Below are 23,295 nucleotides of genomic sequence, written 5' to 3' on the forward strand. Positions count from 1 at the left end.
TCCTTCCCATATACCTTGTCCTACATGTTTTTCATCTAGACATTCATCTGTATCTTTTATCATATTCTTTATTATATAATAAACTATTAAGTATAAGTGTTTCCCTATGTTCTGTGAACTGCATTGTGAGCAAATTATCAAATCCAAGGGGGAGGAGGCCATGGGAACCTCTGATTTATAGCCTAGTCAAATGGAAGTTGTGGGCAACTACTATATGTGATTGGCATCTGAAGTGGGGAGAAGTCTTGTGGGACTGAACACTTAACTTGTGGGATCTGATGCTATCTCCAGGTAAACAGTGTCAGAACTGAGATAAATTGTATCACATCCAGCTGGTGTCAGAGAGAATTTCTTGGTGTGGGAAAAAAACCCACACATCTGGTGTTGGAAGTGTTGTGACTATGGTAGTAGTGTGAGAACAAAAGAGACACAGAGGAGGAAGAGTGAGTTTTTTCCATATAGTTCATCATCCAATCTTCAGTTCCATCTGCTTTCTAGCGACAGAAATAGTGGATCTCTTTAAATGCTTCTATGGAGGCTTTCTAACTTTCTTTCACACAGTACGCCAGATTGGTAATTGACAAATCTGAGCCTGTCAATTTTCTTCTTCAAAACAACAGTGGTACTTAGCAACAACCAACACAGTCCCTATAATTACTGATCCCTCCATATTTCTCAAATGCTTAGTATTGTGCAAGTCAGTGCATCTCTTCTCACCTGTATCCCATCCCAACTCACCACTGGTGAAAATTATAGCAATTATAATGCTAGAGTGAGCAGGAGGTTTTTAACACAGTTTATCTCTTACAATGGGATCTCTATTGCTATACAGCTGGCAAGTGATCTAATTCCAAAATCACATCCAAGAGTATGCTATCTGGGACCACTTCTGAAATTACTTATTTTCAGTTGGGTTTTTGCATTGGTTTCCTAGGGCTACCATAACAAAGTCTCACAAAGTTTGTGGCATAAAACAACAGAAATTTGTTGTCTTACACTTCCAGAGTTTAGAAATCCAAAACCAAAGTGTTGGCGGGGTTGGTTCCTTCTAGGCACTCTGAGGGAGAATCTGTTCCATGCCTCTCTCTTGGCTTCTGGTGATTAATTAGAAATTTTGAGCATTCCTTGGTTTATAGATACATCACTCCAACCTCTACATCTGTCTTCACACGTGGTTCTCTCCTTTTATTTCTGTGGTCACATGACATTCTCCCTGTGTGTCTCTATCTCTCTGTTCAAGGTTCCCTCTTCTTATAAGGACAACAGTCATATTGGATTTAGGACTAATACTGGACAGTATGACATCATCTTGACTTAAGTACACCTACAAAGACCCTATTTCCAAATAAGATCACATTTACACATTAGGATTTCAACATATCTTTAGGGAAGTCACAATTCAACTCATAACAGTCCCAAAGACAAAGACAAATCCTGTGATGGGAATTTGTGTGTAAGTGATTTATTAGGATATATTCCCAAGAAAATACAGTAGGAGGGTAAGGAAATGGGAATGGTAAGGGAAGAAGACCAGTCAAGGATACATTAATTAAGCCGCATTCAACTGAGGATAACTTTTGCTCACTCCAGTCATGGAGTTCTGGGGATAGTGTAGGTCACAACTCTGAATTGGTCCTCAGAGGCAAAGAAGTTAGATTATTCTCACCTCTGTACCCATTGGTTCAGAGCAATGGCTGGAGGAACATTCCCAGGCATATTTCATTCCTGCTTGTATGGGGAAAATGATTGTGACAGACTGAAGATAGCTGTTATGGACTGAATTATGTCTCCCAAAACTCATATGTTGAAATCTTAACACCCAGTAGCTCAGAATGTGACTGTATTTGAAGATAGGGCCTTTAAGGAGGTAATTAAGGTAAAATGAGGTCATATTATATATGACTAATCCATTATGACCGATGTCCTTATAAGAAGAGATTAGTACACAGACAGCACACAGACAGAGGGACGACCATGTGAGGACACAGCAAGAAAGTGACCATCTACCAGGCAAGGAGAGAGGCCTCAGAAGAAGCCAAACCTGTCAACACCTTGGTCTTGGACTTCCAGCCTCCAGAACTGTGAGAAAATAAATTTCTGTTGTTTAAGTCACCCAGCCTGTGGTATTTTGTTATGGCAGCCTCAGAAAACTAATACAGTAGCCATTGACAAACATATAGGTGCTGGTTTGTGAAAGTTGAGGTCACACTGGGGGCACGTGAGCATGGAGTGGAAGAAGAATCTGAGGGGATGTGGGAAGAGCACTCATGGGGTCTGCTCTGACCTTAACCCTTGAAACTCCCAGTAAACCATTTCTAGAATGTGTGCGTCTTGCCTCCACGACTTCAATCTTTGCTCTATTAGACATTCTGGTTTCCAGAAAGGATGTAATAAGGGTTCTACTGAAACCTGAAACTCAAACCTTGTCAGTGTAGGCTCTGAAAAATTACCCAGGCTTGTTTTTATACAATGGAGACAGAAACAAGTATATATATGGACCTCAGGAGATTCCTTTAGATGCATTTTGATTTTTCTACACCTGGTGATAAAAATGAGCAGGTTAATGCAGCAACTGCAGTAGGATGAGCGCAAGGTACCAAGAGAGCATGGGCCATTCAAGGTTGAGGAAATGGGTCACTCCGCAAAGTGATCAACCTAGACCAGGTGCAATTTTAACCAAGCATGGGAACATCTTGAACAGTTAATGGAGGAGTGAGAAGAACCCTTAGTTGATTGGTTGGTATTGAAAACTCTGCTTAGTTCAGTATATCTAAATTCTATTTTCATATCTGCATACACAAGGGATTTACATCACAGTCCGAAAAAGTACAATTCATAGCCAAGTTTGAGGAATTGTTGTATGTGGTTGGGGAAATATAGTAAACAATCACACAAATGGCAGAACCTCTTTGCTTCTATAAAGGACTAGTTCTAAGATTCACGTTGTCATCCATTAGGTTAAATCTGTTTTTATATGCTTTTATGTTTCCAAATCTAATCAGTATAATGTCTCGTTGAAATGGCATTCTACAATATAATGCAATATTAAAGTTGATCTTACTTTAGTCATTCCTAATCATAACTGTATTGTTTGCATAATTTTTATCTTTAGTTGGAGTTATAATTTTATGTATTCATTTTCTACAGAAATAATTTACTGTGGATCTGTAACTCAAAAATTAGTATTTCAAATATTTTTCTTATTACATATTTAAAGAAAATATCACAATAATGATAATTCAACTCTCAAATATTTAAGAATAAAATGTAGAGATGCAGTTCTTATTTTAGAAAAAGGAGCAACATGATAAATGTGATATTACGAGTTTTTTCCCAATTAAGAATACTTTGTGTAATATATATATGTCAGGTTATTATAATTTTGATTCTGTCAAGCATAACAATGAATGTGAAATCACTTAGTAGAATTTTTAATAATGTAAATTCAAATTTTTGCATGTGACTCTAAGTGATATAAGAAAATTATAGGTTAACTGCAGGGATGAATCCATTTAGAGTCATTGTTTATAGTCATAGAATGGAAAATATTCCAAAAACAATTCAACCTATGATAGAATAATCTTCAACATTTTTCTCAGAGCTAAAATAAACATCTAAATAAATCTTGCATTATGTTCTGTATGAATAATTATATTGATATTAGTTTCACAAATGTTATTTTCACACCCAGTGTTAATTAACTTTTAAATCTACTAATTAAAACAGCAGAATCTCATGCTGTAATACAAATAAAGAGACAATTTTCTTCCCAGGGAACCAAGTTAAGTCAGAATTCAAACTTAGAAACAGAATATAGACAAAAATATTAACCTTCCATCTCAGCCAACCTCTAATTAACACATGCATGAAAAAGTAGATTAAACAAAATTCTTAAAACTGAATAATTCCATGCTTACAGATCATCAGCTTATAATGAAAAACAAAACAAAAATTGCTTAATTCTTGCATAATTGGACAAGTCAGGAACCAATGGTGGAAACATTTTATGAAAACACAAATCAGTACACATTCTAATATTATCTCAATTAAACCTGCACTTACTCATGTCTCTACCATCCTCCTTGTTTCCTCTAACCTGCAGAACCTCTTCCTTATTCACCATCCCTTGCCCAGTGACTGAGAACAGTTACTTGGAGGATATCCTACCTGCCTTCTCATCTCAACCAATATCAATCAAGCCAGGCAATATTTTAGGGACTGAAGATATAGGAGTGATCAGAAGTCCATACACCTGTCTTCATCAAGGTTATATTTTTACTCAAGTGATAGACATAAATAAATTAAAAATAAATAAATAATTATCTTAAATCCTGAATCTTACTGTGCAACCTTGAGTAAGTTATTTAACCAGTTATTTAACCTACTAAGACTCAGACGTTTTTTAACCTATAAAATGGGGATGATAATATTGCTTATCAATGGCTGTGTGTGTGTGTGTGTATGAACATATATACAAAAGAATATATATAAAAATATATATATATATATATATTTATCTGCCTTAAGATAAAATTAGCCTTCTTAAAAAGAGAATTATGGGCTTCCCTGGTGGCGCGGTGGTTGGGAGTCTGCCTGCTGGTGCGGGGGACACGGGTTCGAGCCCTGGTCTGGGAGGATCCCACATGCCGCGGAGCGGCTGGGCCCGTGAGCCACAATTGCTGAGCCTGCGCGTCTGGAGCCTGTGCTCCGCAACGGGGGAGGCCGCGATAGTGGGAGGCCCGCGCACCGCAGTGAAGAGTGGCCCCCGCTTGCCGCGGCTGGAGGGAGCCCTCGAGCAGGGGCGGGGACCCAACACAGCCATAAATAAATTAATTAATTAATTAAAAAAAAAAAAAAGAGAATTATAAATCCTATCAGACTGAGCAAGGATCCTTGTGTAGACAGAAATCAAGCTCATGGAAGTAAGCATATACTTTAATCAGATCTTGTGCTATAAATTGCCTTTGTTGACATGATGGAATATAAAGAAAGATATAAATTATGGATGATCCAGTGAGCAAAGAAGCTTGTTATTTGACTGCTTGAGCTGAGGCATAGAGCCCATTAAAGTGAGAAAGTTAAACATCAAATACAAATAATATTTTACTATAAGGCTGCTTTCTTAACCAGAGGGGTGCTGACTTAATTTGTGATATGATTTCTGCAGAACAAAAGAGATCACCCTGCCTCCAAATAACTTCCAGTGCCCAATATTCTACCAGTAGAAAGCCAATAGAAGTGATTTTCTTAGTTCTCTTAATGGTTTTAGGTCAGTTTAGGTTTCAAGATACACACAGTTACTAAATAAAAGTTGCTTTTTAGGTTACAGGACATGAAAGAGACAAGGAAGGGTCAAATGTCACTGAAGGTGGAGACGAACGGTACAGAAGATGTACTGCCTACACTGAACTTTTTAAATAGATGATCCTGTATTAGTATCTGGCAGTGATCTAATTTTTCAGTGGAATGTGTCATAACTTACCCAACATGAGGCAGACTACCGGCAAGTTCCAAGAACCTGCCAGGGAGGCAGTCAGAGGGTATAGCTGAATCTCTACATAATTTGAAGGAGTACAAAAGCAGGCAAGAGTCGATTTGAAGCTGGGAGTGGCAGGACCAGGAAATAGAAGATGGGACTCGAGCCATGCATGTTGCTTCACCCATGCAAATCAGAAGGTACTGCTGAGTCAAACTAGGCGTGAGCAGTCATATGGTACCCTGGGAAAATCCAGAAAAGCCAAGGAAACAATTATGTTAAGTTAGGAAGAGAGAGTCACTAAAGCAGGCTGGAATGGGAAACAACCCATGTCAAACCAGGAGAAATATTGATGGTTGCACAGTAGCAAAGAAAATGCATGAATAGGCTCCACATGATCTTGTGTTAGACACCGCATTGCTCCATCCCACTCATATTCTTGTTTATTCTATACATAAAGGTCTTTAGCATACCTTCTGGAATTTTTGTAATCATGACATATTATTCATGCTGCCCTGATATCTCAGAGTTCACTGACCTAAGTAAGACCACAGGGAAAAGAATTAAGTAGTTCTTTCTTTGTATTCCTAAATCATGATGGCAACAGTCCCCTCACTTGACTGGTAGAACGTAATGACCATGAAAGTGTAATGTCATTTAAGGTGTCTCACACGCTTCCCAAGTCAGTTTTCAGCTACCATCAGGATACAGGGTCTGTGGCCATTGCTATGCTGGAAGGGTGACCATGAGCTCACAAGAGCCAGCTGTGCACATTTCTCCCAAATCCATGTTTAGTGAATTTATGTTGATAGCTTTAAATTGGCTATGATGGAAAAGACTACAAACCAGGGCTTTTTAACCCTCCCTGGAGAGCTGGTTGTCAAATATTACCAGCACACCACCAGGTTTGCTCTGGTCTTTCTTTCCACCAGCTCTCATTTGTGGTTTAATTCCACTGCTCATGAAGCCATTTGGAAAAGCCCCATCATTGCCACTGCTTACCGTGAGTTCAAGAGTAATGTCAATAGTATTGTTTCCAGATGCATCAAAGGCTTCCAATCTTGGGATTGCCAGAACATTCCTGGATTCCATGCAAAGATGGGAAGAAGATTCTCCTACCTCAACTCTTCATTTTTGTCACCTAGGCTCTAAAAACTCCTAGTATTCCCATGGTTTCTTGGTCTATTTTATTGACTTCTCTGTGGTGTCTCAAAATGAATCCAACAGTGGGAGGGGCAAGATGGCGGAAGAGTAAGACGCGGAGATCACCTTCCTTCCCACAGATACAGTAGAAACACATCTACACGTGGAACTGCTCCTACAGAACACCTACTGAACGCTGGCAGAAGACGTCAGACCTCCCAAAAGGCAAGAAAATCCCCACGTACTAGGGTAGGGCAAAAGAAAAAAGAAATAACAGAGACAAAAGAATAGGGACGGGACCTGCGCCAGTGAGAGGGAGCCGTGAAGGAGGAAAGGTTTCCACACACTAGGAAGCCCCTTCGTGGGCAGAGACTGTGGGTGGCAGAGGGGGGAAGCTTCGGAGCCACGGAGGAGAGCGCAGCCACAGGGGTGCGGAGGGCAAAGCGGAGAGATTCCCGCACGGAGGATCGGGACCGACCAGCACTCACCAGTCCGAGAGGCTTGTCTGCTCAGCCGCCGGGGCGGGCGGGGCTGGGAGCTGAGGCTCTGGCTTCGGTGCTAGCCGGGAGGGAGTCCGGGAAAAAGCCTGGAGCTGCTGAAGAGGCAAGAGACTTTTTCTTGCCTCTTTGTTTCGTGGTGCGCAAGGAGAGGGGATTCAGAGCGCCGCCTTAACGAACTCCAGAGACAGGCGCGAGCCGCGGCTGTCAGCGCGGATCCCACAGCAACAGGGGCGCAGAGGGAAAAACGGAGAGATTCCCGCACAAAGGCTTGGCGCCGAGCAGCACTCACCAGCCCGAGAGGCTTGTCTGCTCACCCGCCGGGGCGGGCGGGGGCTGGGAGCCGAGGCTCGGGCTTCGGTCAGATCGCAGGGAGAGGACTGGGGCTGGTGGCGTGACACAGCCTGAGGGGGGCTAGTGCGCCACAGCTAGCCGGGAGGGAGCCCGAGAAAAAGACTGCAGCCGCCGAAGAGGCAAGAGACTTTTTCTTGCCTCTTTGTTTCGCGGTGCGCAAGGAGAGGGGATTCAGAGCGCCGCCTAGACGAACTCCAGAGACAGGCGCGAGCCGCCGTTATCAGCGCGGACCCCAGAGGTGGGCAGGAGACACTAGGGCTGCTGCTGCCGTCACCAAGAAGCCTGTGTGCGAGCGCAGGTCACTCTCCACACCGCCCCTCCCAGGAGACTGTGCAGCTCGCTGCTGCCGGGCTCCCGTGGTCCGGGGACAACTTCCCCGGGAGAACGCACGGCGCGCCTCAGGCTGCTGCAACGTCACGCCGGCCTCTGCCGCCTCAGGCTCGCCCCGCCTCCTCCGTACCCCTCCCTCCCCCCGGCCTGAGTGAGCCAGAGCCCCCTAAGCAGCTGCTCCTTTAACCCCGTTCTGTATGGGCGGGGAACGGACGCCCTCAGGCGACCAACATGCAGAGGTGGGTCCAAATCCAAAGCTGAACCCCGGGAGCTGTACGAACAAAGAAGAGAAAGGGAAATCTCTCCCAGCAGCCTCAGAAGCAGCGGATTAAAGCTCCACAAACAACTTGATGTGCCTGCATCTGTTGAATACCTGAATAGACAACGAATCATCCCAAATTCAAGAGGTGGACTTTGGGAGCAGGATATATTAATTTTTCCCCTTTTCCTTTTTTTGTGAGTGGATATGTGTATGCTTCTTGGTGAGATTTTGTCTGTATAGCTTTGCTTTCACCATTAGTCCTAGGGTTAGGTCTGGCCGTTTTTTGTTTTTTTTTTTACTTTAAAAAAATTTTTCTTTTCCTAATAAATGTTTCCGTAATAATTTTTTCCTTATTTTCTATTTTTAGAAATTAAAAAATTTTTAATAAGTTTCTTCATATTTTTTATTTTTAAAAAAATTAAAAAAATTTTTTTCTTAATAAATTTTTTTCTTATTTTTATTATAAAAATTAATAAATCTATCTTTAAAAATTAAAAAAAAATTTTCTGAATACATTTACTCTTAATAATTGTTTTCTTATTTTTTATTATAATAGCTTTATTTTATTTTATTTTATCCTCTTTCTTTCTTTCTTTCTATTTTTTTCTCCCTTATACTCTGAGCTGTGTGGATGAAAGGCTCTTGGTGCTCCAGCCAGGCATCAGGGCTGTGCCTCTGAGGTGGGAGAGCCAACTTCAGGACACTGGTCCACCAGAGACCTCCCAGCTCCATGTAATACCAAACGGTGAAAATCTCTCAGAGATCTCCATCTCAACATCAAGACCCAGCTTCACTCAACGACCAGCAAGCTACAGTGCTGGACACCCTATGCCAAACAACTAGCAAGACAGGAACATAGCCCCATCCATTAGCAGAGAGGCTGCCTAAAATCATAATAAGGCCACAGACACCCCAAAACACACCACCAGACATACACGTGCCCACCAGAAAGACAAGATCCAACCTCATCCAACAGAACACAGGCACTAGTCCCCTCCACCAGGAAGCCTACACAACCCGCTGAACCAACCTTAGCCACTGGGGACAGATACAAAAAAAACAACGGGAACTACGAACCTGCAGCCTGTGAAAAGGAGACCCCAAACACAGTAAGATAAGCAAAATGAGAAGACAAAAAAACACACAGCAGGTGAAGGAGCAGGGTCAAAACACACCAGACCTAACAAATGAAGAGGAAATAGGCAATCTACCTGAAAAAGAATTCAGAATAATGATAGTAAAAATGATCCAAAATCTTGGAAATAGAATAGACAAAATGCAAGAAACATTTAACAAGGATGTAGAAGAACTAAAGAGGAACCAAGCAACGATGAAAAACACAATAAATGAAATTAAAAATACTCTAGACGGGATCAATAGCAGAATAACTGAGGCAGAAGAACGGATAAGTGACCTGGAAGATAAAATAGTGGAAATAACTACTGCAGAGCAGAATAAAGAAAAAAGAATGAAAAGAACTGAGAACAGTCTCAGAGACCTCTGGGACAACATTAAATGCACCAACATTCGAATTATAGGGGTCCCAGAAGAAGAAGAGAAAAAGAAAGGGACTGAGAAAATATTTGAAGAGATTATAGTTGAAAACTTCCCTAATATGGGAAAGGAAATAGTTAATCAAGTCCTGGAAGCACAGAGAGTCCCATACAGGATAAATCCAAGGAGAAACACGCCAAGACACATATTAATCAAACTATCAAAAATTAAATATAAAGAAAACATATTAAAAGCAGCAAGGGAAAAACAACAAATAACACACAAGGGAATCCCCATAAGGTTAACAGCTGACCTTTCAGCAGAAACTCTGCAAGCCAGAAGGGAGTGGCAGGATATACTTAAAGTGATGAAGGAGAAAAACCTACAACCAAGGTTACTCTACCCAGCAAGGATCTCATTCAGATTTGATGGAGAAATTAAAACCTTTACAGACAAGCAAAAGCTGAGAGAGTTCAGCACCACCAAACCAGCTTTACAACAAATGCTAAGGGAACTTCTCTAGGCAAGAAACACAAGAGAAGGAAAACACCTACAACAACAAACCCAAAACATTTAAGAAAATGGGAATAGGAATATACATATCAATAATTACCTTAAATGTAAATGGATTAAATGCTCCCACCAAAAGACACAGACTGGCTGAATGGATACAAAAACAAGACCCATATATATGCTGTCTACAAGAGACCCACTTCAGACCTAGAGACACATACAGACTGAAAGTGAGGGGATGGGAAAAGATATTCCATGCAAATGGAAATCAAAAGAAAGCTGGAGTAGCAATTCTCATATCAGACAAAATAGACTTTAAAATAAAGACTATTACAAGAGACAAAGAAGGACACTATATAATGATCAAGGGATCGATCCAAGAGGAAGATATAACAATTGTAAATATTTATGCACCCAACATAGGAGCACCTCAATACATAAGGCAAATACTAACAGCCATAAAAGGGGAAATCGACAGTAACACAATCATAGTAGGGGACTTTAACACCCCACTTTCACCAATGGACAGATCATCCAAAATGAAAATAAATAAGGAAACACAAGCTTTAAATGATACATTAAACAAGATGGACTTAATTGATATTTATAGGACATTCCATCCAAAAACAACAGAATACACATTTTTCTCAAGTGCTCATGGAACATTCTCCAGGATAGATCATATCTTGGGTCACAAATCAAGCCTTGGTAAATTTAAGAAAATTGAAATCGTATCAAGTATCTTTTCCGACCACAACGCTATGAGACTAGATATCAATTACAGGAAAAGATCTGTAAAAAATACAAACACATGGAGGCTACATAATACACTACTTAATAACGAAGTGATCACTGAAGAAATCAAAGGGGATATCAAAAAATACCTAGAAACAAATGACAATGGAGACACGACGACCCAAAACCTATGGGATGCAGCAAAAGCAGTTCTAAGAGGGAAGTTTATAGCAATACAAGCCTACCTCAAGAAACAGGAAACATCTCGAATAAACAACCTAACCTTGCACCTAAAGCAATTAGAGAAAGAAGAGCAAAAAAACCCCAAAGCTAGCAGAAGGAAAGAAATCATAAAGATCAGATCAGAAATAAATGAAAAAGAAATGAAGGAAACAATAGCAAAAATCAATGAAACTAAAAGCTGGTTCTTCGAGAAGATAAACAAAATTGATAAACCATTAGCCAGACTCATCAAGAGAAAAAGGGAGAAGACTCAGATCAATAGAATTAGAAATGAAAAAGGAGAAGTAACCACTGACACTGCAGAAATACAAACGATCATGAGAGATTACTACAAGCAACTCTATGCCAATAAAATGGACAACTTGGAAGAAATGGACAGATTGTTAGAAATGCACAACCTGCCGAGACTGAACCAGGAAGAAATAGAAAATATGAACAGACCAATCACAAGCACTGAAATTGAGACTGTGATTAAAAATCTTCCAATAAACAAAAGCCCAGGACCAGATGGCTTCACTGGCAAATTCTATCAAACATTTAGAGAAGAGCTAACACCTATCCTTCTCAAACTCTTCCAAAATATTGCAGAGGGAGGAACACTCCCCAACTCATTCTACGAGGCCACCATCACCCTGATACCAAAACCAGACAAAGATGTCACAAAGAAAGAAAACTACAGGCCAATATCACTGATGAATATAGATGCAAAAATCCTCAACAAAATACTAGCTAACAGAATCCAACAGCACATTAAAAGGATTATACACCATGATCAAGTGGGGTTTATTCCAGGAATGCAAGGATTCTTCAATATACGCAAATCAATCAACGTGATACATCATATTAACAAACTGAAGGAGAAAAACCATATGATCATCTCAATAGATGCAGAGAAAACTTTCGACAAAATACAACACCCATTTATGATAAAAGCCCTGCAGAAAGTAGGCATAGAGGGAACTTTCCTCAACATAATAAAGGCCATATATGACAACCCACAGCCAACATTGTCCTCAATGGTGAAAAACTGAAACCATTTCCACTAAGATCAGGAACAAGACAAGGTTGCCCACTCTCACCACTATTATTCAACATAGTTTTGGAAGTGTTAGCCACAGCAATCAGAGAAGACAAAGAAATAAAAAGAATCCAAATCGGAAAAGAAGAAGTAAAGCTGTCACTGTTTGCAGATGACATGATACTATACATAGAGAATCCTAAAACTGCCACTAGAAAACTACTAGAGCTAATCAATGAATTTGGTAAAGTAGCAGGATACAAAATTAATGCACAGAAATCTCTTGCATTCCTATATACTAATGATGAAAAATCTGAAAGTGAAATTAAGAAAACACTCCCGTTTACCATTGCAACAAAAAGAATAAAATATCTAGGAATAAACCTACCTAAGGAGACAAAAGACCTGTATGCAGAAAATTATAGGACACTGATGAAAGAAATTAAAGATGATACAAATAGATGGAGAGATATACCATGTTCTTGGATTGGAAGAATCAACATTGTGAAAATGACTCTACTACCCAAAGCAATCTACAGATTCAATGCAATCCCTATCAAACTACCACAGGCATTTTTCACAGAACTAGAACAAAAAATTTCACAATTTGTATGGAAACACAAAAGACCCCGAATAGCCAAAGCAATCTTGAGAACGAAAAATGGAGCTGGAGGAATCAGGCTTCCTGACTTCAGACTATATTACAAAGCTACAGTAATCAAGACCGTTTGGTACTGGCACAAAAACAGAAACATAGATCAATGGAACAGGATAGAAAGCCCAGAGATAAACCCACGCACATATGGTCACCTTATCTTTGATAAAGGAGGCAAGCATATACAGTGGAGAAAAGACAGTCTCTTCAATAAGTGGTGCTGGGAAAATTGGACAGGTACATGTAAAAGTATGAAACTAGAACACTCCCTGACACCATATACAAAAATAAACTCAAAATGGATTAAAGACCTAAGTCTAAAGCCAGACACTATCAAACTCTTAGAGGAAAACTTAGGCAGAACACTCTATGACATAAATCACAGCAAGATCCTTTTTGACCCAGCTCCTAGAGAAATGGAAATAAAAACACAAATAAACAAATGGGACCTAATGAAACTTAAAAGCTTTTGCACAGCAAAGGAAACCATAAGCAAGGCCAAAAGACAACCCTCAGAATGGGAGAAAATATTTGCAAATGAAGCAAGTGACAAAGGATTAATCTCCAAGATTTACAAGCAGCTCATGCAGCTCAATAACAAAAAAACAAACAACCCAATCCAAAAATGGGCAGAAGACCTAAACAGACATTTCTCCAAAGAAGATATACAGATGGCCTACAGACACATGAAAGAATGCTCAACATCCTTAATCATTAGAGAAATGCAAATCAAAACTACAATGAGGTATCATCTCACACCGGTCAGAATGGCCATCATCAAAAAATCTAGAAACAATAAATGCTGGAGAGGGTGTGGAGAAAAGGGAACACTCTTGCACTGTTGGTGGGAATGTAAATTGATACAGCCACTATGGAGAACAGTATGGAAGTTCCTTAAAAAACTAAAAATAGAAGTACCATATGACCCAGCAATCCCGCTACTGGGCATATACCCTGAGAAAACCATAATTCAAAAAGAGTCATGTACCAAAATGTTCATTGCAGCTCTATTTACAACAGCCAGGACATGGAAGCAACCTAAGTGTCCATCATCGGATGAATGGATAAAGAAGATGTGGCACATATATACAATGGAATATTACTCAGCCATAAAAAGAAATGAAATGGAGGTATTTGTAATGAGGTGGATGGAGTTAGAGTCTGTCATACAGAGTGAAGTAAGTCAGAAAGAGAAAAACAAATACAGTATGCTAACACATATATATGGAATCTAAGAAAAAAAGAAAAAAAAGGACATGAAGAACCTAGTGGCAAGATGGGAATAAAGACACAGACCTACTAAAGAATGGACTTGAGGATATGGGGAGGGGGAGGGGTGAGATGTGACAGAGTGACAGAGTGTCATGGACATATATACACTACCAAATGTAAAATAGATAGCTAGTGGGAAGCAGCCGCATAGCACAGGGAGATCAGCTCAGTGCTTTGTGACCACGTAGAGGGGTGGGATAGGGAGGGTGGGAGGGAGGGAGATGCAAGAGGGAAGAGATATGGGAACATATGTATATGTATAACTGATTCACTTTGTTTTAAAGCAGAAACTAACACACCATTGTAAAGCAATTATACTTCAATAAAGATGTTAAAAAAAAAATGAATCCAACAAACAGTGTAGGAGATAGATGGTATTCCAACCCTTCTCTGATTTGTTTTACCCCTTAAGGGCCTCATGCCAACTACCAAATGTGGCTTTTCCTCCCCAAAGGCATATATATATATGAAACTATGGGAAAAGAGAGAGAAGTAATGTTGTCTGATGACAGGGGGGGCAGTTGGAGTCCAACTTAGCCAAAAAGTAAGCATGCCATTTAAAGTTATTTTTTAAAGTCATGCACCAATTGTGCTGTACATGTCTCTTTTGCTCCATTTCCCAGATTAACTCTTCATGCTTTTTCACTCTGCTCTTTGTTGTGGGAAATTAATACATAGGGGCTACCTCAATGGTTCCCTTTCCTCCTCACCTCCTGTTGAGTTTGACCAAAGGAAGACACTAGCAGGAGATCTGAAGGTTGGATGGTCTTTTCTATATAGCTGCTCTCCCTGGGTTCTCATAACTGTTCTTTCCTGTGTCCCTTGTTCTAGGGTTAGAAACAGCTCCCTGCTGTTGCTAGTGTCACGATACAGCACCATCCCTCACTGTTTTCCTAAAACCTCACGCTGTACCTTTTTAAAAAAAATCCTTTCTATTAAAATCTCATCAATTATCCAGTTTGAGTATGCCATTCCTTATTCTGCTGGGATCCTGGCTGCTATGCCAATTAAACTGTCATAGCCCATGGAGTTTAATGGTCTTCTGACTAAAAGTATTTCTATTTGGTATATTAATAAATCATATACTCATGTTGTTTCAACTATGGAAAAACAAGAAACCTAAGAATCATTCTGCCAAAAGTAGCAGTTTATTTGACCTTAATTATTGTACATCTACCTCACCTATAATTTTATGAAATCTTGTCAGAGTTTAGTAATTTTTTTCTGAAGGCATAATTTCACTTGACATACACAGGTATCAAAGAGAAAAATCAAGGATAATGGAGGAACATTGAGGACACTGTAATATATGTAAAAATATTTTTGATGCATATTGGTCTAAGAAGAATACAGCAATTTTATCAGGGTATTAAATATACAGTGATGAATTGAAACAAATAGGTTCCACTCCACGAACACTCTTTCTGGGTTCAGTTACATTACGGTGAATATCTGGTGACATAATTTTGGTTTAAAGTAGGGAGGTGTTATAAAATCTACTCTCATGTTAGCAGGATCTTGAGTTTCACATTATTTGACTGAAGAGTTTCTGGAAAAATATTTCCCTACTCACTTATTCTCAGAAAACCAACAACTGGAATAATTCCAATCAGGAATTAACCAGGAAACATTTCAGACTCTAACCCTCTATGCTCCAGACCATCCTGAGTCAGTCATCCAGCTACAGTGCTACTCCGAGGCTAACGCAGTCTCGAGAGTGAGAAAGAGGGCATCCTTGCCCAGACTTACAACCAGAGACTAGGAGAAAGGTCATGTGATATGCCTGATTTGTCGTGAAAATGTGGGAAGGAAATACTGGGTCATTTTATTGTTTCCCAATGACTGTATAGTTTGTACAACCTGTGTATTCAACGGGATAAGGGTGATGTTAACATTTCCTCTCCTTATGATATAATTTCTACTATCTTACCTAATGACTCTAAAAATGTGATCTTATAGCTCCATATTTAAATTTAGTTAAAAAATAATGTGATTAAAATGTGGAATAAACCCAAATAAGAACAAAAAAGATAAATTAAAATATATACATATATATATACTGTATATAAAATGGTAATATGTATACATGAAGGGAAAAAGACCTAAGTTATTACCTTACTCACTCCAACCGTCAAAGGGCTTAACATAATAATTTGGACATATTACGGCCTTGACACCTGTTTATTGAATTTAATGCAAATATTCGAAATAAAGTTAATATTGGATTGGCTATTTCTGAGAGAAGTTCCAAACTTAAGCATTTAGTTTTCTTTACACATAATGAAAAATTAATCTGCTTACAGAATCTTGGCAACTCCAAAAAATCCAATGACTCTCTCAAGGAACTGAAGATTACCTAAAATGGCTTGTTAGCAGAACCATGACACAAGTAATCGTTGTGCCTGATGCTCCCTTGCCCAGAATTCTTCCTGATGAAATACAAGCTACCTGCCTTGTGTGACTAAAGGTATTAAGAGTGATGAAGAACATGGACAGGGTAATAATTGCTTAGTGCTATGAAACTAATCCAAAATGTACATGAATTGTAATATTTAATGCTCATTATAAAAAAGATCTCTGATGTCTTAACACACCTTTAAAACCACTAATTCAAATATATTCTTTTACCTTCCTAAGAATTTCCACTCATGAGCTCTCAACTCAACAACAGCAATAATTCTAAAGAAAGTAAACAATCTACATTAATCAGGTATAAACTTTCCCAGGTTGTCATATATATTTAGCATGAACAGTTTTGATGAGAGTAGTTATGCTGCTGTTTCTTTAAAGTTGCCTTTAGGTTGACAGGTTAAAGTATTTTCTTGCTTCTCTTCAGCAAACAAGAAAACACGTGTCCTCAGACCTACTAGAGAATGGACTTGAGGATATGGGGAGGGGGAGGGGTAAGATGTGACATGGTGAGAGACTGGCATGGACATATATACACTACCAAAGGTAAAATAGATAGCTAGTGGGAAGCAGCCGCATAGCACAGGGAGATCAGCTCGGTGCTTTGTGACCACCTAGAGGGGTGGGATAGGGAGGGTGGGAGGGAGGGAGATGCAAGAGGGAAGAGATATGGGGACATATGTATATGTATAACTGATTCACTTTGTTATAAAGCAGAAACTAACACACCATTGTAAAGCAATTATACTCCAATAAAGATGTTTAAAAAAAAAAAAAAAGAAAACACGTGTCTTTTTTTGTTGTCTTTGTTTTTTTTTCACCGGGGGTGGTGGTAGGGGGGTGGGAACAGTTCATGTATAGATCAAACATCAGAGACCATTGAACCAAGAAGTGTTAGGGCAAAGCTGAGAATCAGTACAGAGCCAAGGTTGTAGCAATAGTTTCTGACAAAATCAAGGAGTGATTTGAAGACAGAAATGTTGGAATTTGTAGCAAAATTGGTGATCTGGATCAGCAAAGCAAGACAGAAGACATTTCCAATCCAATTGCATTATTTAGGATGGGATAGGCTATATCGTATTAACAAAATGACCCCTGAAACCTCACCGGCTTAATATATAAAAGTGTATGTCTTGTTTACCCAAAGTCAGCTATAGTTTGATAGTTCTCCAGAGCAGTGCCCTTCCCAGTAGTACCACAGATACCCAGGCTCTTTCTATCTTCTAAGGCCACCATCAGAAATTCTCGGTTTCCAGGGTGGCTATGTTGGGGGAAAAGAGAGCTGAGGATTGTCTAGACTCTCACTGCTGAGACTTAAAAGTCGCATGTGTTCTAAGGCACAGACCATAGAACTCATCAAATATTCCATGTGCTCTCTTACATCTTCCAGTCTCTATATAGTTAGTTCTGGACAATAAGACTACTTCCAGCCAATGGGCTGTGAGCGGAAAGGGCATGTCATCTCCGGAATGAGGCATTTAAGAGCCCGTGTGAGTTCTTCAAGCTTTCTCTCCCCATGCCATGTGACTGCAGTTCCAAATGGTAGAGCTACAAGATTTAAAAGGAAGAAAAAAAAAAGAACCTGATCCCTAAGTCACTGTTTAGAAGGGAGCTGCCCTAGAGAGCTACTGGACCTACAGATGGCTTTGTGTGGGCAAGAGCAGAGTAAAGTTGTACGTGCTAAGCCTTAAGATTTGGAATTTGTTTCCACAACATAACCCAGCCTATCTTTACTGATACCCCAGTGAAGATGAATGCTTCAGAACTCAGCCCTTCAGTGGAGAAAGTTACAATGAGCTCGGTTTCCTAGAATCCTACTACTGTTGAAAGATGAATATTACAACTCAAAGTTAACAGCATTGCATGAACAGGGATAAAGTTATGTGGCAAGAAATGTGTCTATCCAGTTTAGAAGCAGTGATATATTTTAAATATAACAGCTAGTTCTCCCAAGAACAGATTTTATCTTACCCCTAACCATTTTTTTTTTCACTTTCTTTTCAGAATCTAAAATAATCTAAGGGTTTTTTAACTGATGGCCAACAAATGTTTTCATAACAGACCTGAGTGACCATTTCCTCACAGTAAAGGATAATAAACTTTCAGGCATCCAGTTCTTTTATTAAAATAGGTCTTCCCAATTGCCTTTTCTCACATATCAAAAATAATTTCAAGTATTTTTTTAATTGAGCATGATATAGATTACAGCAACTGTAGACTCATAATCTCACTCCCTATATAAAAGATACTATTAACATTTTTAATATGTTGGCTTCAGATTTTTTTTTTTTATATTTGGAAGTAGAAAGGGCCTGACCCTCTCTAAAATTGGAAACAATTCATGTTAGATAGTCCTAGGAGAAACAAGGCTATAAAACTATTTTTACTAACTTTGCAGATTTTAGTTTAAATATAAGTTGTACATAGTTTGAAATTACTGAATGGGAAACAGACATCCTTGCCTCTTGGTTGGGCCAAACCTCATGACTGGGAAATGTACAGCCAGAGAAACCATGAAAGTACATTTTAAATTTTGCTTTGAGTTTTGAATCCTTTGGTTTCAGTCAAGGTATAGGAAGTCAGGTTTATGACTAAGAAAGCCACTTCTTCCCTCTCATGCAATGAATCGGAGGCAACAGGCAGTTAGCTAGAGCTCAGCATATCAGAGAGAGAATTGTTAAGCAGTCAAATACTCTCTTTTAAAGACCATAGCAGGAAACAAAATGTCCAAGTACTACTTTAAATTTATAGAACTATTACAAACCTAGGAATTTTTTTTAACATTCAAAACAACATAAAAAAGAAGTCTTAAAGATATCTCTTATAGAAGAAATGGAAAATCAGTCATGTTATGAAGTGATTGATTAGTAATAAAAAAATTTCTCCCCTTGTTTATAGTATTTCTTTAATAATTGATTTTATATATATTATTCTTTTAAACATGTCACCCTTTGTTATGGTACAGGAAAAAAATTACAGGTGAATATTCAGAATCTCTTGTATCTCTCACATATCAGGAGAATGTTTTTTCTTTGTTTCCATAATCTGGGGCTTTGTTGGGCAGCCTGGAATAGGGGGTGAAGGAGGAGACAGTAAGAACAGTAAACTGAAACCCATTTGATTGATCGTCACTGCTCAGGGCTGGGAGTTATTCTTTTGTAAAGAAAGAGTGAAAGGGCAGGGACAGGAGAGACAAGAGGTTGGGTTAAAGGAAAATTTTTAAAGATTTTAGAAATAGAGGGAGAAGATTGGGAATAAGTTGCCGTACTGTGATGAGTGGGTCTTTGGGTTGATTGAAAGATAAATGAAGAGGATTTTTATGTTGGGTTTTGTGTTATGAATGGAAATCTTCTCTTCCAGAGGATTCAGTAAAAATTAAAGAATCTCTCTCCCAATTAGAGATGATTTTTCTCAATAAAATGCTGAAATGGGCCAAAGAGTGACCAGCTTCATAGGTTGTTCTGACTTTTAACAAGATATTTTAATTATCTAGAAAAAAAAAATTTAACCAGACATCCTTTTGCTATACAAAGCCAATAGGAAAACAACAAATAATGATTGATCAATGTGGTCAATCACTTAAAGAAAATTCTCAAAATAACAGACTGGGATCAGAACATAGATTTCAGCGAGGAATGCTTTCACTTAGAAGTATCAGAAAGCATGTCTAACAGGTGGGATGCTTTTCTTACATCACAAGAAATCTGAAAATAAGCCTCTGTTGGCATTTATTCAGCAGCTCAATGATGGCAGACCTAGCATCCCTGTTACTTTCTTTACTTTTCATGATTGAAATGTGTCTGCCACTTAACAGTGGCAGGTCCTTGAGATGAAAGAAAAACTGGTTTGATCCTTCTAGCTCATGGCAAAGAAAGAGGATGACATAGGAAGTAGAGTGGCCCCGAAAAGGAGGCTTGGGGAAGACAGCAGAAAGGCTTTTGAGTAGTTCAGTGTTACCTACTTCAAGTTTGATTTCTAGGGGTGTCCCACAGAGAGCAATATTTTTGTTTTTTAATGATTCTCCTGTGACTATCCTCACTATTCAGATATTTCCAATTAGTCTGGTTAATACCAGGTTGAAACCAGAGTCAGGAAATAAGGATGTATCTGGGCTCTGAGGCATAACTTACTCCTTCTATCCACCGTCTTCCTGAAGTAAAAATCGTTTCACAAAACAGTATCGATATAAGCAATTTGGCATATATTTGTACCACTAAAAATCTCAGGTTCTTTAATTCTAAAAATGAGCTGCATTTTGGATAGTAACAGAGGGGAAAGTTGTATCATCAAGGACTCTATTGGCTATATGAAGTAGCTGGTATATTTTATCATCTTAAAATCTCTAACAACATAAAGAAAAAGAAGTTTTGTAGGGAAAGATTGAGTTTAATGTGGGTCATGGCTCAAAACTTTTATATTTCCACCTGGATGGAGATTTGAAAACTTGAGAGATTTCCATCAGAATAAAGTCAACATAACTTATGCCACCTACTTAAATGTGCCTTCAAGCATGTTTGAAATAATGCAATAGATTATAGCTTCCAGCATCCCTCATTTTGTGCAGCGCCACCTTTCTCTATGTGCTGTTTTGGTGGCTGGAGTGGCTCTAGTCAGCCCCTGGTCAATGAATATGAGTATCTCTGATCTGAGACATTACAACCCTGGGCCATAATGAGGAAGTATTCATTAGGAGTATTTTTATTTTCCTTACTGTGTGGGATTTATTACCGATCTCTCATTTACGGTTGGTCTGAGAGTAGACCTTGATCACTTCCAGGTACCTTCCCATGAACGTTTTTCACCTGAGTTTACTTGTCTCTTTCGAAGTTGAAGAGCTGGGAGTGCCCTGGATGGATAGATTTGGCATCAACAAAAAGCTGAGTTTTTTCAGGTGGCGCATTATAAGGAAAGAAAAGAATACAACTGTGGAAAAAGGTATTTTGTTACACAATATGCAAATATTTATATTACCTTGTAGAACAGGTTTGATAAAACACACCCCAAACCAAGAAGAATAACATACACGTAGCCTATCCTTCCTACTAATTCTAGCACCATAAAGAATGTGTTTCCATTTCTTTATCATTACAGAGAGTAAAAAAAAGGTTTTGGTGCTATACTGATAAAATTGAAAGATGACAAGAATTGCTATAATCTAAAAATGGTAAGAATAGGAATAAATCACATACAAAGAGGTGTTCTACTAATATATTAAGCCAACAAAATATAATGTTTTCCAAAAATGTATATATTCTTTTATTTATTATTGATAATGATGAGGATGAAAGTAATAATAATAGCTACTTTTTATTAAATGGCTTAATAAATATCTAATGACATGAATTTTATTTTTTAAAGCCACTTTATTTAGGTATGATCGTCATACAAAAAGCTGTAGATATTTAATGCATACAACTTGATGAGTTTGGGAATAAGTTTACACTTGTGAAAACATCACCACAATCTATGCCATAAACATATCCATCACTATCCAAAGTTTCCTCATATAAATTTCAATTTTACATTAGCCCATTTAATTCCCTCACCAACTTTAAGAGGTAGGCATTTCTTTTACTCTGAAAGGAGTGATCGTTTGCCTCAGGTCAAACTCATTGAATGTTGTAGAACTAGGAATGAAACTCAGGTTTTTAATACTTCAAAGCATAATTATTTAACACCTATTATTTTTTTTGTCTCTCAAACTTTAGAATGTATCCAAAGAAAATAATTTAAAAAAGAACAAATATGCATATATGCCTGCATTTATATGTATATATATGCAGGCATATTTCAGCATTATTCATAATAGAAAAAATTTTGAAGTCATTAAAATTAATGAAGAGTGTATCAATAAGTAAAAATGTTTATAGTAGGATGATGAATTTTAAAAGCTCATTGTACAAAAGATAGGTGATCCACAGCAATAAACAATAACTCTACTTCTGTGGATAGAGATGTAGAGATGTATAAATAAAAGAAAAACATTTATGAGGGTGAAGTATATACAAGACATTTTAAGATATCACACAGGGCTTTCACTGTTTTATGTGTGGACAATGGATCAAAAATAGATATAAAGGCTAATTGTCTTCTTCTTTTTAGATGGACTGATTTATTTTTATTTATTTATTTATTAAAATTTTATACAATTTTTAAAAGTTACTTTCCATTTACAGTTATTACAAAATATTGGCTACATTCTCTGTGTTGTACAATACATCCTGGAGCCTATCTTACACCCAGTAGTTTGTACTTCCTACTCCCCCACCCCTATATTGCCCCTCCTCCCTCCCCACTGATAACCACTAGTCTGTCTCTGTATCTGTGGGTCTGCTTCTTTTTCGTTATATTCACTAGTTTGTTGTATTTTTTTAGATTCTACATATAAGCAATATCATATAGTATTTATCTTTCTCTGACTTATTTCACTCAGCATAATGTCCTCCAAGTCCATCCATGTTGCTGCAAATGGCAAAATTTTCTTCTTTTTTATGGCTGAGTAGTATTCCATTGTGTGTGTGTGTGTGTGTGTGTGTGTGTGTGTGTGTGTGTGTGTGTGTACCACAGCTTTTTTATCCATTCATCTGTTGATGGACACCTAGGTTGCTTCCATGTCTTGGCAATTGTAAACAATGCTGCTATGAACATTGGGGTGCATATATCTTTTTGAATTAATGCTTTTGTTTTTTTTCAGCTATATATCCAGGAGTAGGATTGTTGGGTCATATGGTAGTTCCATTTTTAGTTTTTTGAGAAACCTCCATACTGTTTTTCACAGTGGCTGCACCAATTTACATTCCCACCAACACTGTATGACGGTGCCCTTTTCTCCACATCCTCGCCAGTATTTGCTATTTATGTTCTTTTTGACAATAGCCATTCTGACAGGTGTGA

The 23,295-nt window shown here is 38.4% G+C and overlaps 1 long non-coding RNA gene across 6 annotated transcripts in view; it reads left to right on the plus strand.

Annotated features, from left to right (window-relative positions):
- The first annotated feature begins 217 nt into the window (after positions 1–217).
- The window catches only part of LOC309664981, a 34,148-nt gene continuing 11,070 nt past the window's right edge, over positions 218–23,295 (plus strand). For 2 of the 6 annotated variants that reach the window (XR_014266108.1, XR_014266109.1), the window contains exons 1-3: positions 218–2,081; positions 4,103–4,266; positions 16,296–21,336. This is a non-coding gene — a long non-coding RNA (uncharacterized lncRNA). Of the gene's footprint in view, positions 2,082–4,102; positions 4,337–6,516; positions 7,082–16,295; positions 21,337–23,295 lie in introns of those variants that run through there. The other 4 variants (XR_014266113.1, XR_014266110.1, XR_014266111.1 and 1 more) reach the window with 4 other exon arrangements.

The sequence above is a fragment of the Balaenoptera physalus genome, assembly GCF_965194825.1.
Source record: "Balaenoptera physalus genome assembly, chromosome: 7".
Classification (NCBI taxonomy): domain Eukaryota; kingdom Metazoa; phylum Chordata; class Mammalia; order Artiodactyla; family Balaenopteridae; genus Balaenoptera; species Balaenoptera physalus.